Below are 16,710 nucleotides of genomic sequence, written 5' to 3' on the forward strand. Positions count from 1 at the left end.
GTACCTTGACTTTTTTTGTTTCCAGTGCTCTAGAGTGGGTAGTGTTGAACTGGGATTGGGGAGACCTGGACTAAAATCCTTTCTCTGCTATGAAGCTCACTGGGTAACCTTCAACCAGTAATGTTCGTTCTCTCTATTCCCCCCCCCCCTCTCTCTCACACACACACAGAGCCTAAACTGTATCACCAATCTGCTAGGAGGTAGGGACCACCCTTGGAAAGTAAAGACATGATAAAAATGAATTATCTCCCCCTGATATGGCACACACGAGTCTTAACCTGAGTACTTAGGATTTGTGTTTTTGTTAGAGAGGGAAGGATAGGTTTTGTGTTTTCCAAATTACATCTGTGTTTCTTTGTGCAAGGTTGCTTCAGAGAGGCAAAATGTGTGTTCTGCAGAGCTCGTTCCCTGTACTTCTTCCTATTGGTGCTGCTTCTGTCACAAGCTCTGAAATTATTTGACTTGCATCTTCCGCATTTTTGTGCATCCGTTTCTAAAGAAGAAGGTTGATGATCTGATTTCTTCATACTAGTTTCTGCTTTCTCCATCCAAAAACTGAGGCACGTTGTAGTGAAGGTCTAATGTTTTTTTCTGCAGGAAAAAGAATAGATAATCCAGCGAAATGAAGAACAGATGCTGTGTATTTGTCATTGAATGACGGAAACGTTTGTTGTGTTTCTCTGTGTTGGCTGTCAGGAATATCAAAGCTGGCAAGTTTTGCTGCTTGTGAAGGTCTCAAAAGTATCTCTAGAAGGTAGTCCTTGCACCTAAATTTCACAGGTAATACCTATGCTGCTACCTGCCCTGAGTCAAGGACTCTGGTATTGCTAAGAGAACTAGCTGGGTTGTTTCGAAACTTAAGAATGGATCCCTAGAATGTAGATGTGACCAGATAAAACAGTTTGGGGAGGCCCTGAATGTATTCCTCCTTGAGATGAAGGAAAGTCTTATTCCTTCCACAGAGAAAAGCTAAGGGCCAAGCTAGATATTGTGTTTAACGTGTGGTCCTAATAGAGACTTGCAGTTGGATATGAGCCGCAAGTTCCTTGTGGCAACTCAATTTAGAAGCACTGCATGGGCCCAGTTCTGGTTGGGACCACAGTTTGCAGTGCGGGAGAAGGGAAAGGAATGTTTGTCTCTGGGGACATTATTTGCCCCATTGTACCCATTTGAGTTGTGAAAGGGGTACTGGGGGAATGCAAGAGCCCTATTCCCTCTGTGCTGCAGTCCGGATTTGAGTTGTGCTCCTGTTCATCTCCCTGGAGATTGCTCCGATTCCATTATGACAGAGAGAGATACCAATCTATTTTCAATTCCCTAGACCATTGGTGTCAAACTCAGGCCCTCCAGATGTTCATGGACTACCATTCCCAACAACCCCTGCTAGCATGGCCCTGCTGGCATGGGCTGATGGGAATCATAGTTCATGAAAACCTGGAGGGCCTGAGTTTGACACCTATTCCCTAGGCCTCTTCAAATGTTCTCATGACACAAGTGACACATCTTAGTCCAAGTTCTTGTAGGTCAAACATTGATACTAAGATCAAACATCTTGATTCTGCTCCATCAAGTACAAACTGTGGGTTCCTCCAGTCTCAATTTGTTTTGGGGCTGGATGCGGGAGGAAAGAAGAATGTTCAGCTTCCATATGCAGGTCACACTATTTAAAACCACCTCCCCCACTCTGCTATCAGAGTCCTTACTGAGATGGTAAATCTGTATCTGGGCTGTACCAGCTCAGGTTGGAGATGGGGGATCTTTCTACCCCGCACCCCCCCTCCCCCAAAAAGCCCAATCTCGTCAGATCTCAAAAGCTAAACAGGCTTGGCCCTGGTTAGTATTTGGATGTGAGACCACCTAGGAATACCAGGATCATGACACAGAAGTGGGCAGTGGCATACTACCTCTGGGTGTCTTTTTCTTTGGAAACTCTAGGGGCCACCATAAATCAGCTGTGACTTGACAGCAAATTAGAGAAGTAGCTATCAAGAGGAAGACTTAGCTTTCTCTCTGAGAAACGTCTAATGATTTCTCATTAATAGGAAGCAATCCATAGGGATCCATCCATTCTCTATGCCTGAATAAAACTGTGTGTTGCTGTCATTGAGATCCTTCACGTTTTCCAACAAAAGCTAAAGTGCCATTTAATTGTAAAGCATGGCCCCTTCTGCACGTGCAGAATAATGCACTTTCAATGCACTTTCACAATGGTTTGCTATTCCGCACAGTAAAATCCAGCTGCAAAGTGCACTGAAAGAGCATTATTCTGCTTGTGCAGAAGGGGCCCATGGTAGTCATAGGTCCACTTCCTTCACATACTTTGTAGAATAAGTTCTGCCTTTCTCTCTGCCACCTAGCCTCCCCCAACCCTTATCTGCGGCACCACTATAGGGCTGTTTTTATTCTGGCACTACTCTGGCCTCCACTCTGGGAGTCCCGTACTGCATTATATGATCTTTTGTAAACTATGAGGACACAGTATAGGATTGTCAAGAAAGGGTTTTCCATATTTATAGCAGCTATAATGATTTCCCTCTCAGGAAGTTAAGAAGCGTAAAGGAATGTCTCGGGATACTTCCTTGACAGTATTTGCTGCAATATAATCTGTCCTTTGAGAGCTTATCTCTTAAAGAAAAGACAGTGAAACAGTATGTGAATTTGCTGTTAATAACATTTCCTAAATGGCTCTCATTGAGAGTTAAGAATCAATACCACCAGATTATGTGCAGAAGTACTTGGATACAGGCCATCTTAGTACCCTTGAAGCAAGTAGGACTGATTTTGATTTATGTCTAAGTATGTTGTTCCAGCTAGGTTGTACTTTGGGCCAGAAGTTAATAAAGGATGCATTAGGAATTCTACCATAAACCCCGCATTGAATCTGCACCTGACTAGGTTTGTTTGTGCCATGAATTGTCTGAATATTCTCAGAAATTATGTATTCAATACAAAACATTATTATTGCAAGGGGGTCACTAAAAGAAATGATGCTTCAACTGGAGGAAAAAGGACGCGACACTACTACAATTTGGTTTGTGTTGATTCCTAGTCATCAACTCAGATTAATTTCCATTAGAAGAAGAGAAGAAGAAGAGTTTGGATTTATATTCCCCCTTTCTCTCCTGTAGGAGACTCAAAGGGGCTTACAATCTCCTTGCCTTTCCCCCGTCACAACAAACACCCTGTCAGGTAGGTGGGGCTGAGAGAGCTGAGAAGAACTGTGACTAACTGTGATTAGTGTTGACATAACATTTTTTTCCTTTGTTCTATTGCTAGTAATGGGATTGTACATTCCATTTGGCTTCGGATTTGATCAGCTATTGGTGGTTCTATTTTCAGCAGGATGGCTTCAGGTTTTTTGTTTTGTTTTGTGTCTTGTTTCTGACAGAGTAAAGGATTCTTTACAGGATGTTGACAAAACTCCTTAATATCATGGACTGAAAAATGTCTCTCCCTCTGCTTTTTAGCGTCTTCACCCATATGAAGATTTCTGGAGAACTCAAAAGCTTACACACTATGTTGTATTATATTGGTTGGTTTTAAAAGGTTTTGCATAGGTTTTGTTTGGGGGGCGTTGCTGTGGACCAATGCAACTTCCTACTTCTTACTTGTTTGGTAAGTAGACAGAACCCCATCTCCCCAAGACATGGAGTATTGTCTCTGGGGGGACAATACTTTTAGACAGCAATGGTACCTCTTCCAGAGGGAACAGAGACTGTATGCATCCTTCAGGCAGCAGTGTCTTACACAGAGGTCCTGTTCTTCTCAGTAGCCTTTTTTGAAGAACTACAGCTCTTCCAAGCAAATTCTTGACACCCACCTTATTCTGCTAAGGAGGCTCGGGCCCCCCAGCCCAAATCCTCCTTCTGACCAGGTCACACTGACTTTTCAGTCGCTAAGTTCAGATACACTGATCAATGGCATACCCTAACCAATGAAACATGGATCTTTCCCATTATGGCTCACCGTTGCAAGTCAGAATTTTGTTCTTTATCCCAAACCCAAGTGGTTGTATAGGCAGCCATTCATCTTTTGCCTCAACTGCACACACAACTTATCTCTTTTCTGGAGAAAGAAGCAGTTGAGGATGTACCTACATCTGATTTAACCCCAGGTTTGATTCCAGGTTTTTCCTTGTGAATAACCGGTCAGGCCTGGCTTGGGAGGGGGTGGTGTGTGGAGTAGCTTTTGCAGGTGCTTGGCTGTTCGGTCTGGCCTTGAGTGTCTACTGCTGGGATGGGCTTCATGTCTGGGTTTCGTTATGCTGTTCTGTTCTCATGTGGGGGTGGGGGTAGTGTGGCTCATATTATCAAGTGCTTGGCACCTTTTTGCCAGAATTGTCTTCTTCCTTGTTCTCTGAGGTCTGCCAATAAAATCCTTGAACCCATCGAGTGTTTATTGGGTCCTGATTCAGGGGGTTGACTATAAGGAGGATACGGGGTTTCCATCTCATTTTAGATGCAAGGGATCTGAACAAGTTTCTCTTGGTATCCAAATTCAAAATGGTATCTCTAGTTTGAAGTCCATAAAATTATGCATGGGGTAGCAAATGTTGACAGAGAGAAATTTTCCTCTCTTTCTCACAATACTAGAATCAGGGGGCATTCATTGAAAATGCTGGGGGGAAGAATTAGGACTAATAAAAGGAAACACTTCTTCACGCAATGTGTGATTGGTGTTTGGAATATGCTGCCACAGGAGGTGGTGATGGCCACTAACCTGGATAGCTTTAAAAGGGGCTTGGACAGATTTATGGAGGAGAAGTCGATTTATGGCTACCAATCTTGATCCTCTTTGATCTGAGATTGCAAATGCCTTAGCAGACCAGGTGATCAGGAGCAACAGCCGCAGAAGGCCATTGCTTTCACATCCTGCTTGTGAGCTCCCAAAGGCACCTGGTGGGCCACTGCGAGTAGCAGAGAGCTGGACTAGACGGACTCTGGTCTGATCCAGCTGGCTTGTTCTTATGTTCTTAGTTTCTATATTGCAGTTATTAAAACATATTTTTTACTTTGTTGTACTTGATCTACAAGATGCCTTCTATATAGCAATACATGCAGAGCATAGGAGATAACCTCTGTTTTCGTTATGAAGGCAAGGTTTACCAAGTACTCTGAGCTGCCATTTGGTTTGGCAACTGCACTGGGGTTTTTCATCATGACTCTTGTGGCGGCATGCCTTCAGGAATGTACAGTCTTTCCATACTTAGATGACTGGCTAGCAGTAGCAGATGATAAGAGACTTGCTGTTGGATCAGGTGGCCATAAACTCCAAACTTGTCAGCGATTAGGACTCCTAATTAACTGGAAGAAATCCAGGTTCCAACCATCCCAAATGATACAGTTTATTGGAGCAACACTGGATTCCCTTGCTGGCAGAGGTTGTCTCCCTAAGGGTAGTGGTGTTATGATCAGGATTTTGGTTCACTGTTTTATCCAGAATTGCTTCCAGTTGGCTAGCTCTATTCAGAGACTGAGATCTAATGGCCTCCCCCGTGGCTGTCCTTCCTGTGGCTGAACTTTTTATGCAGCTCTGACAACTTTGGTTTTTGTCAAGATTTAAGCCTACAACTCATTCCTCCCCCCCCCCCCCCCCCAATCAGTATTTCTCAATACCTAGAGCTTTTACTAGATCTCTCCTTTGGTGGTCTCAGGATTCTAACCTCTCTGTGGTTGTCCTATTATTATTATTATTATTATTATTATTATTATTATTATTATTATTATTATTATTATTATTATTATTATTATTATTATTATTATTATTTTTATATAACCGCCCTCCCCTGGAGGGCTCCTACCCTTTCCATCTTGATGTACGAAGAAATTCAAATGCTCCGACTAATTGGTTTAGACCCATGGTGGCGAACCTTTGGCACTCCAGATGTTATGGACTACAATTCCCATCAGCCCCTGCCAGCACGGCCATTTGGCCATTGGCAGGGGCTGATGGGAATTGTAGTCCATAACCTCTGGAGTGCCAAAGGTTCGCCACCACTGGTTTAGACCCTATGCAATTACTGGAGCTGGGTGAGTGTAAAGCTAAGACTTTGATCTTTCAACGCTTCAGCGACACTGAATCACAGACTGAGACTGCACTCCTCCCACCGCTATATAGACCCTTACAAACATGGACAGGAACATCTCCTGCACCCTATTTATCTTCCATCACCTTGCCTAAATTTTTGTTGGGCCTTTTCCAGAGCTCACTTTGATGCCCTTCCCTCAGCTGTCCTATCTGGTAGGTTTCCAAATATCTGGAAGGTTTCCAAATATATCATTGGAGTCACACCGCTGCCTTTGCAGCACCAAGGGCGTACAGACAATTACTCAGACATTACTCCACTGTGAATTTTACATTGTTGAGAGGAACCAACTAGAGAGAGAGCATTTCTGACCAGGATTTTGCTTGAGGGTAAGGAGCCTAATATTTCATATGCCCTGGCAAAATTTTGTTTTTCTGTATGTGAAAGCATAGTCTCACAATAAACAAGCATGCAAGTTCCTCACTTTGAAAAGGGGTAATATTTATTTCCATTTGTATTTCTTTTGTTGCTGCTGTCCTTGCAATTCCTCTTTTTATTGTTGGCTGTTTGACTTTTTACATTGTTTCTATGTATCATTTTTATATTGCTAGTCAATGACCATAATTAATTTTAATTTTTTTAAAAAAAAATATCTTTGTGAGCACCTTATGTGGCCTTAGACAACACAAGGTGGTCCTTGCCATGGATGCTTCTCTTACAAGATGGGTCGGGGGGGGGGGGGGGTGTGAAGGGTTAACCGTACAAGGTACTTGGTTGCCTGGGGAAAAGAAATTGCGTATTAATATTATTGAACTGAGAACTATAAGATACAACTTCAGCTTCCTAACTAATATCTTATGTGGCAGGAAAATCCTTATTCAGATAGGCAATATTTTTGCAGTATTTTGTACAAACAGGCATGGAGGTATCAAGACATTTGAATTCAGAGGACACAGAAGTGTGGCATTTGAGTCATCAAGCATCACTGGGAGCCATCTATATCACGAGGATGCAGAAGATACAAGCACATCTTCTCGGCAGAGTATGTATGTCAAATCACTAGTAGTCCCTCGTGGGCATGTTTATCTAGCCTATTTTCAATAGGATTTCAATGGGATTTCCCAGTGGTGGACCTGTTAGCTATCCAAGACAATGCTAAAGCTTCAATCTTCTGTTTTATAGTGGCAATGATCATTTATGGGTCAGGGACACATTCCTCTTAGTTTGGAGGGGAACTCTGTTTTATACCTTTTCCTTCTTGCCACTGTTAACCAAAGTGACTGTAACAATTATGGCGGATGGTGTGCAGGACATTTTCACAGCCTCCTTCTGGCCTTTCCTGGTCTGATTCATCACCAGGCTGACCAAAATGGATCACATTAACTTCCCACATGCCCCAAATGCACTGAGAAATGGACCCCTGTACCACCAGTTACACACTTAAATCTCGTGGCCGGGTGAATCCATGCTACCCATTAGAGTTTTCCAATGAATTTCAAGATGTATTCGTTCAATCTTGCAAATTATCTACAAAGTGTTCTTATCTCAGCAAGTGGAGGCATTTTGCAGCATTGGCAAAGATCAAGAGAGTGTCTTCTTCACTATGTTCTCTATCTTGGATTCTAAGACTATTAACTTTGAACCTATCACATTCTTTTATGACAGTGCATTTGGCTGCTATCTTAGCCTATCATGTTCCTATAGAGGATAACATAGACCACAGGTGTCAAACTTGCGGCCCTCCAGATGTTATGGACTACAGTTCCCATCATCCCCTGCCAGCATGATGCTGGCAGGGGATGATAATTACTAACAATCCATAACATCTGAAGGTTAAGTTATGGCCCTATCAATCGGAAAGCTATCCAAATACTTCCTAAATGGTCTTTTCAATATGTACCCGCCTTAGCCTACAATGATACCATAGTGGTCTCTGTCTTTGGTAGGATCTAACACTAGAGCTGTTTGAGTCCTTAGCCACATGCTCATCAGGACTGTTTTCCATGATGGTGTGTTTTCTCCTGACTGTTACTTTCATTAGGAGAGTGAGTTAGCAACCCTCAGAATTGATCTCCCATTCTAAGTTCTTTCCACAAGGCGTGGTTTTTAAGCCTAGCTTAGAATTTTAACTCAAGGTGGTATCTAAGTTCCATTTATCTCAAGAAATTGTACTACCTGTATTTTTTCCAACCCTGTCAATGGCAGCTGGGCATTAGGTGTAAGGCTAATTTTTTTAAGGATGTACACATTCATGAATCAAAACTCACTTCGTCAGACCCATACTCCAATTTTGGTATGCTCATGTAGACCACAGGTGTCAAACTCGTGGCCCTCCAGATGTTATGGACTACAGTTCCCATCATCCCCTACCAGCATGATGGTTACTGTAGTCCATAACATCTGGAGGGCCGCGAGTTTGACACCTATGATGTAGACTAACATGGCTATCCACCTGAAACTTGCTATTCTAATTCTAAAAAAGTCCGAAGAACAGACTCAAACGGAGTGAAACGTTCTATGAAAAAGAAATGCAGTAACCTGCAGAATATGCACTGGTCAATCATTTAACATAATTGCGCACCATTAGTAGGATGACTTCTTCCCCGTTCATTGCTTATCTTCCTTGGTGGCGCTTACAAATCAAAACCCAGCATTTCTCCCATGTCACTTCTCTGAAATAAAGCACCATCTAGTGGCCAGTCACAATGCAATCTATTTTATAAAAAAAAATGCTGTGTTTATTACAGCTGGGGAACTTCAATACCCATATTCAGCTTTTACAGATAATCCAAATGATAAGGACAGTAGGTAAATTTTAAGTATCTATCCAAAGAGCTGTGCTAATTAAACGAAAATGTCCTGTTTTCTCTTTCCCACTGAGCCCTCTAGATCTGCTTCTGGGGGGATATATGATTTTTAGGAATGGAATAAAGTGGAGCAGTGAGAAGAGGTTTTGGCAAAACTGCCCAACCCAGTAGAAATAATTCTAGCTCTTCCCCCCACCAGTTCATGGTAACTTTAAAAAAAAAGGCCTTGTGACTGAAACCCAAAATCCTAAGAAAATGTACCCAGATTGAGAACCACTAGTTAAACATATTCTACCTTTTTTTAGTAATACAGTGTTCTAAGTTGCAATACATTTGTGTTCTTGTTCTAAATGTTGATCTTTCCTGAGCCTCTTTTTTCTCTATGAATTTGAGAAGCTCTAAAATTTCTTTGTGAGAGATTGGTGATAATTATATTCTAAGCTCTTTTGACATGTTTTGTGGTATCCTGTTTTATTCACACAACAACATTGTTAGAAAGGATACACTTGCTAAAAGGTATCTGGTGAATTTCAGGCCTAAGTGGAGGCGGAAGCTGGTTTCTGTAGTTAACAATATAGACGTCTGGTGGCACTTTAAAGACAGCATTTACTTCAATATGATTTTTTTGAGTCACAGCTTGCTATGTCAGATAGCTGACAAAGTTGGATCTGACTCAGAAAAACTAATGTTGAAATAAATGTTGCCAGACGTTAAGGTGTCTCTGGACCTTTGTTTTATTTTGCAATAACTGATCAACAGGGCTACCCCTTGGTAATTCTCCAATACTGATAATGTGACATTACAACCCTGACACAGAATTCCATTCTTCATTGTAAAAGTATCATTGGAATTATTTCCAGTTTGAAAAAACAACTCCCATTAGTCCTGTCCCCTGAAGGTTTCATTCTTATGGAAAGGTGAGAGACACATGTTTTACATAAACATATACATTATGCAAAGAATGCTAATAAGAATACCAGAGGCTCCATGAATCCACAGTCCCAGGCTGGCCTTCCTATGATCGTTTCAAGTGTGGAAAAAGGACCACTACTTTCTCTAATGTATTTAGAGAAAGTTCTGTGGAAAAATGTTGTTTTGCAAAAGGGGTTTTTGAGAGATCAAGGATTGTTTCCCAAAATGCATACCTTTTTCTTGCCATTTGGCCTGCCCAAAATATTGCTTCTTTCCCCATCAGTTGGGTTGCACAGCCTGGGGGTTGGTTTTTGGTTAACAATAGAATATTTGGAAATTTAGAATAAGTAGCACAGAATGGAGAATGTACTCTGGCTACATGATTGTCCTGAAGAACTGTCTGTTTTTGGAGAATAGGGTACTTAATGGGGTGGTCTTGGATCTCATACAATAACAGTCAGTCATGGATAATTATTTTCCTGGGGGGAAATCAATCTGAATTCCTCATCAACTTCATTGAACTTCCAAACAATAATGGTAGCTTAGTGTTGTCTTAATTGTATCTGACAACATAACAGCACGGCCGTAGTCATCATTCTTTCCCACTCAGCTCAAAACAAATGCTTCATTCTTCTGTTTATAAATAACCAGCTTACTTGGTTATGTATCTTGTAATTAAACTGTGTTGCACATGTCTCTTTCGTTGAATGTTTCCTTTGTATAATCATTAGGGCAGATCTGGATAAATCAGGATGAATCAAAAAAATTCTTAGCATGTTAGGTGGGAACTGGAACTAGACAGTCTTGACAGGTTCCATGTGTGATGACTCCGTGCATTCAGGGGAAACTGCAGAAGTCCAGCTTGTTTAAAAAGGTTGGTCATCAGAACCTGTAAGGACACTCTCGGTTAGTGGTACTCATTCCACAGGGACAGCAGCAAAATTCACAATTAGTATCAACCAAAAGAGCCACATGAGTACTGTATGCCTTGTGCATGACCCCACACACATATGAGGGTGGTGAAAAGTGCTGTCAAGTCATGGTTGACTTATGATTATCCCATGGGTGTTTCAGGGCAAAGGACATTTGGAGGTGGTTTGTCACTGCTAAACTCTGCATAAGCTAAGGCCCACTCCTCACGGGCCAAAACAGAACAGTAAAAACACCATTCCAGAGGCGCTGTTCGTACGGCTACCACCTCTGCAATGAGGCAGCACCGTGCTTTTTACCTGCAACCGGCGGGGAAATGCCATTTCCCTGCTGGCGCTGTGTAAACGGCACTGAGTTAGAGGTGCCGCTTTTAGGCGCTTCCTGTTTTCCCCAAACTTTCCTTCTTTCCCTGCGGAGCTCCGCAGAAACGAGACACGCCCATGCTGCCCTTCGACCCCCGGGGGTCGGAGGGCAGCATGAGCATGTTTCTTTGTCTCTGCAGAGCTCCTCAGGGAGAGAAGGTAAGTTTGGGGGAAACCGCTCTGGGGCCATCTGCACGGGAGCGTGCGAATGGTCCCGGGGCCACACCAACATCATATATGTAAGTGCCGCCACTGCAGTGGCCAGTGCAAAATGGGCCTAAGGTAGTTCTGAGAGAATTGTGACTGGCCCAAGACCACCCAGCAGCCTTCATGTGGAAGAGTAGGGAATCAAACCTGGATCTCCAAATTAGAGTCCACCACTCTTAACCATTATACCATGGTGGCACTAATATCATATGAGGGTGTAGAGAATATTCATGAAATATTCAAGCATCCCATAGAATCATAGAGTTGGAAGAGACCACAAGGGCCATCAAGTCCAACGCCCTGCCATGCAGAAAGGCATAATCAAAGCACTCCTGACAGATGACCATTCAGCCTCTGTTTAAAAACCACCAAAGAAGGAGACTCCACCAGACTCTGAGGTCATGTATTCCACTGTCGAACAGCCCTTACGATCAGGAAGTTCTTCCTGAAGTTTAGGTGGAATCTCTTTTCCTGTTTCTTGAATCCGTTACTGGTTGTCTTAGTCTCTGGAGCAGCAGAAAACAAACTTGCTCCCTCGTCAACATGACATCCTTTCAAATATGTAAACATGGCTATCATAGCTGCCCTGAACATTCTCTTCTCCAGAATAAACATATCCAACTCCCTGAGTCTCTCCTCTTAGGGCATGGATTCCAGACCTTTTACCATTTTGGTCGCCCTCCTCTGAACCCATTCCAGTATGTCAATATCTTTCTTGAATTGCTGTGCCCAGAACTGGTCAAAGTGTTCAAAGTGAAATTTGACCGAGGCAGAATAGAGAGGTACTATCAAATCCCTCGATCTAGACATTATATTCCTTTTGATGCAGCCCAGAATTGCATTGGGTTTCTTGGCTGCTACATCACACTGCTGACTCATGTTCAGTTTGTGGTCTACTCCCAGATCCCTTTCACATATACTGTTGTCAGGGTAGGTGTCCCTGGTGTTACTGCATCTTCCACACGCACATACACGCACACCATGGGACTCCAAAGACTTTCAGGAGCAACGTGGCAGGAAAATGGGGAAGGTTGCAATGAGCGGGGAAATTAGCAGAAAATACCCTTTCATGCTTTGTCAGTGGAAGTATTATCTAGTAATGCTCTGTTGCAACATCACCTTTAGATCTAATCCAAAGTACTTTGCAAAGTTTTTGTTATGATGTTACACTATTGTCTAAGATATTACACTATTGTTGTTTCAGGACTGAGAAAGGATTGCCGCTTCTATGGTTGTATTTTTAGTTGTCTGCCTCTAATGTTAGAAATATTGTGAAATCTCTTGAAACGAATGTGTTAACTCCTTGCATTCTTATGACTTGAGAAGAGAGGGGAGCAGGTGAAGAAAAAATAAATAAATAATGGCGGCAGCAGTGATTGTTCGCATGCATTCCCTGTTCTCTATAAACATTTGATCAGGGTTTCTTGTGTAGATCATCTGAAAGTTATAGCTTTGGCATGAATTTATGCAACCACCAGCAGTAAAGCCTGTGGTACGAACAAATACAGTGGACCCTAGAAAACTATTGGTGGGATAATAGTGCCCACCAAGGGGAACAATCCCTCCTGCCTTTCCTCCTCCCCCCCGCCCCAGCTATGCATCACCAACTCCTTCCTCATCCTCTTCCTGCACACTTGCATTGGTATGCAAGGGTTAATGACAGCCACCAAGGGGAGCAACCCCTCCTGCCTTTCCTCCCCCCTCAGCCTCATGTTACCAGCTCCCTATTCCTTGTCCTCCTCTTCCTGTATGCTCCTGTTCTCAGATTGCCATGCAACAGTTAACAGTGCAGTTGTGGCCGCCAGCAGTCGTGACCCTGACACCTGCGTCTGCTCCTCCTCAGGTAGCTGCAGACAGTATGGTGACTGCAATTATTCAGTAGAAGGGGAGAAGGGCGAGCGCATGAGGTTGTGAACAACCGCCACATTCCGCTGTTTTGTTTCTTTTTTTTTAACCCATTCTGTGCAATGCCTCCCCCCAAGCTGTTTGTGCATGGTGATTGGCTGGAAGTGAGTCATGTGTGGCTATTGATTGGAAATGATTTGTCGCCATAACAGCTAGCCTCTCATATAATAGGATAGTCTTCAAGGCTGGAGTATACAGAAGCAAGCTCAACCAGTTTGGACCAGTGTTCTCCAAGGAAAGCCCAGCCCATTCTCCAAGGAAAGTCCTCTACAGCATCTGTGTACAAAGAACAATGTGCTTCTGCCATTCTCCTCCTCCTCATATCATAGTTGGTATGATACCAAGATACAAATTGGCTGATAGCACTCTGTCAACAGCAAAAGGACCTACTGTCTGGCCAGCTGAATCTGCACAAATTCTCAGTTTTGGATTTTGAAGAATGCCTGCCCAGACCACAGCCACGCAGCCCAAAAAAACCCACAACAATTGATTCAGGTTGTGAAAGCCTTCGGCAATACTTACTTAATCCTTTCTTGAAAGCACACCTGCCCCACCCCCTGAGCAGGCCCTTTTCGTTTACATCTTCATGGTAAGCAGAAGTCCCAAAAGCAATGCTTTCTGCCTCAGCTTCATGTTTCTGGGCCAAGAAAAGCTTCACAAATTGAACTTGCAGTTCAGTTCAAGTCACAGGATCCTTTGTGTGAATAGTTGTTCCCTTCACCATAAGCTTCATGAGAGCCAGCGTGCTGTAGTAGTTAACATCCACTAGCTAACATCTTCTTTTTATGGGTCTGTGATTCAGAGGGTGAGTTGAGTAGCAACCAAAGACAGGGCCCTTTCAGTAGTGGCCCCTCCATGGGTTGGGAAATTCCTGGAAATTTGGGGGCGGAGCCTGGAGAGAGAATGGTTTGGGAAGGGGAAGGACCTCGGCATAGTACAGTGGTGGCGAACCTATGGCACGGGTGCCAGAGGTGGCACTCAGAGCCCTCTCTGTGGGCACACGCAAACAGAGTTCGTCATGTGTGTGTGGGGGGGGAGATCGCCCATACATCTAGGCTGGCCTGGGCCGCTGGGCTCGATTATTAGCATTAAACCTAAGACCTAGTTTTGGGGAAGCAATGCAGGTAACCCGATTAAGCACTGTTAAACCCCACTGATTTTCATGTGAAGAACTAAAGCGCTATCCTTTACCTGGGAGTAAGCTCGGTTGCTGGCAATGGGACTTGATTCTGAGTAAACCCTCCTAGGGTTGTGATTCACCCGTTCAAAGAGTTGCACGGTTGCTTCAAAGCAAAGCCACCAACTACCACCAAGCTTACTCCCGAGTAACGCACGCCTCAGAGCCAACCGTTTTTTCTAAACTAAACCCTCAGTATTCAGGTTAAATTGCCATGTTGGCACTTTGCGATAAATAAGTGGGTTTGGGGTTGCAATTTGGGCACTCGGTCTCGAAAAGGTTCGCCATCACTGGCATAGTATAACACCATACAGCCCACCCCTGAAGCTGCCCTTTTCTCCAGGACAGCTGATCTCTGTCATCTGGAGTCAGTTTAATTCTGGGAGATCGACAGGCCTCCTTGGAAGCTGGCAGCCCTTCCTATGGCATGCCTTTTCCCTTCAGGCTTGCCTGGTGTCTACACTATGTGGCGCCAGGCCAAAACTTTTCTCTTCTTTACCCGGGCTTTTAATTAAGGGTTTGGCCTTTTAACACCTTTTTTTTATAATGTGCCTTTAGCCTGAAAACTGTTAAAATCTTTTTAAGCTGCTCATTTATTGACGTTTATATGCTGTGGGTGGGTTTTTAATGCTGGGTTAATTCTTTTAGTATTTTTATTGTTTTATGGTTTTTATTATGCTTTTCTTTGGGCACTGATCTGGACAGGTTTCTTGGAAAGGTGGAATAAACTTTTTAAATAAGTAAATAATGTTAGCCCCCCCCCCCCATTTTTAATTTTAAAAAATGGCTGGGGGGGGTAAGTGCACCAGATTTATTTATTTATTTTTGTTAAATCAAACCTTGACAAACCTCTGAACAAGACTGGGACTGATGAAGGGTGTTTTGACTCTCAAAAGCGTATACTTTGAGACACGTTGGTCTCTAAGGTGCTACTGGACTCAAATCTAATTGTTCTACTACAGACCCACCTGATATTGGTAAGAAGTGCACCTAAATTGAAATAACACCAAAGTAACCTTCATTTCTTAATATAACACAATGCAAGAGACAATCTTTTAAATCCTTTCGTTATTATGCCAATAAAGGCGTGCGTATGTATGTATGTATGTATGTATGTATGTATGTATGTATGTATGTAGGAGGTTAAGAACTCGTGGAGGCTTATCTGGGGAATTCAGATTAGCCTGTACACTCCCACACACGCTAGCTGGGTGACCTTGGGCTAGTCACAGCTTCTCGGACCTCTCTCAGCCTCACCTACCTCACAGAGTGTTTGTTGTGAGGGGGAAGGGCAAGGAGATTGTAAGCCCCTTTGAATCTCCTGCAGGAGAGAAAGGGGGGTGTGGCGAAACGGGCTTGCTTTTGGCTGGCAGGCCCTATTTCGCACTCTGCACACCCCCAGGAGTTACCGACTTTTCCTGGGGAGGGCTAACTTTCTCTTTGGGTATGCTGCCACCACCTGATCATTAGAGGACTGCCTGCTGGGGAAGATCAGGATTTCCCAGCTTCCTTTCCAACTGCACGAGGCCCTTCCCTCAGTTTCCCCTTGGTTCCCCTCTCCTGGGTTCCACGGAGTAGACTGGATACCTTGGAGGAAAATCGGCTCAGCCTTCCTCTACCTCTCCCTGTTTAAATAAGCGTGTCCAAGGCGGTGAGGGAGCATAAGTGAGTACAGAGAAGCTTTCCTCCACAGCTAAGGTTTTAAAAAGTATTTATTAAAAAGAAAATGAATTACCATATGTTTTAGCACACACCAGATTTAGCAAGGGTTACAAAATAGAAAAGGAGATAAAACGCAAATCCTCTTTTCCTATCACTAATACATGCACCCTGGCTAAAGATGGTAGCTTTAAGCAGGGAATGAGTCCTTAAAGCTTAAAAATGTTGCCATTGGCAAAGAGCTCCCATTACCTGGCTGAGCACATGGTCCAGAAAATGGTTGCCCGCCTTCCCAGTTCAGGCCAAGAGCTCTGCTCCCCTCTCAGAGAGACAGCTGAGCCAAGGACACCTGCCCGCCCCTCTCTTCCCCTCAATTTATCAGATCCCAGACCCCACCCTCCTTTGACCAGGTCAGGCTGGGTCAAGATATCATTTCCCCCTAGGTCAGGTAGCATTTCTTGATGTTTCTCTGGGATTTCTAAGTCCTCCAAATCTCTGGTACCTGGTTGGAGAAGGAGAGGATGAAAGAAAAAGGAAACGGAAGGGGGGGGGAAAGGAGCCATTTCTCCACATCGGGATATAAATCCAAACTCTCCTCCTCCTCCTCCTCCTCCTTCTTCGTATGTATGTATGTATGTATGTATGTATGTATGTATGTATGTATGTATGTATGTATGTATGTATGTATGTATGTAAATCCTTTCGTTAAGGGTTTTTAATAGGAGA

At 43.4% G+C, this 16,710-nt stretch overlaps 1 long non-coding RNA gene across 1 annotated transcript; it reads right to left on the reverse strand.

The window, feature by feature from the left end:
- Window positions 1-8,725: 8,725 nt before the first annotated feature.
- Window positions 8,726-16,301, reverse strand: LOC125427342. The gene is made up of 2 exons (XR_007243671.1): window positions 16,237-16,301; window positions 8,726-10,633 (listed from the first exon to the last, which is right to left on the reverse strand). It is a non-coding gene; the product is annotated as an uncharacterized LOC125427342 (long non-coding RNA).
- Window positions 16,302-16,710: the final 409 nt, after the last annotated feature.

The sequence above is a fragment of the Sphaerodactylus townsendi genome, linkage group LG02 (genome assembly GCF_021028975.2).
Source record: "Sphaerodactylus townsendi isolate TG3544 linkage group LG02, MPM_Stown_v2.3, whole genome shotgun sequence".
Taxonomy (NCBI): Eukaryota; Metazoa; Chordata; class Lepidosauria; order Squamata; family Sphaerodactylidae; genus Sphaerodactylus; species Sphaerodactylus townsendi.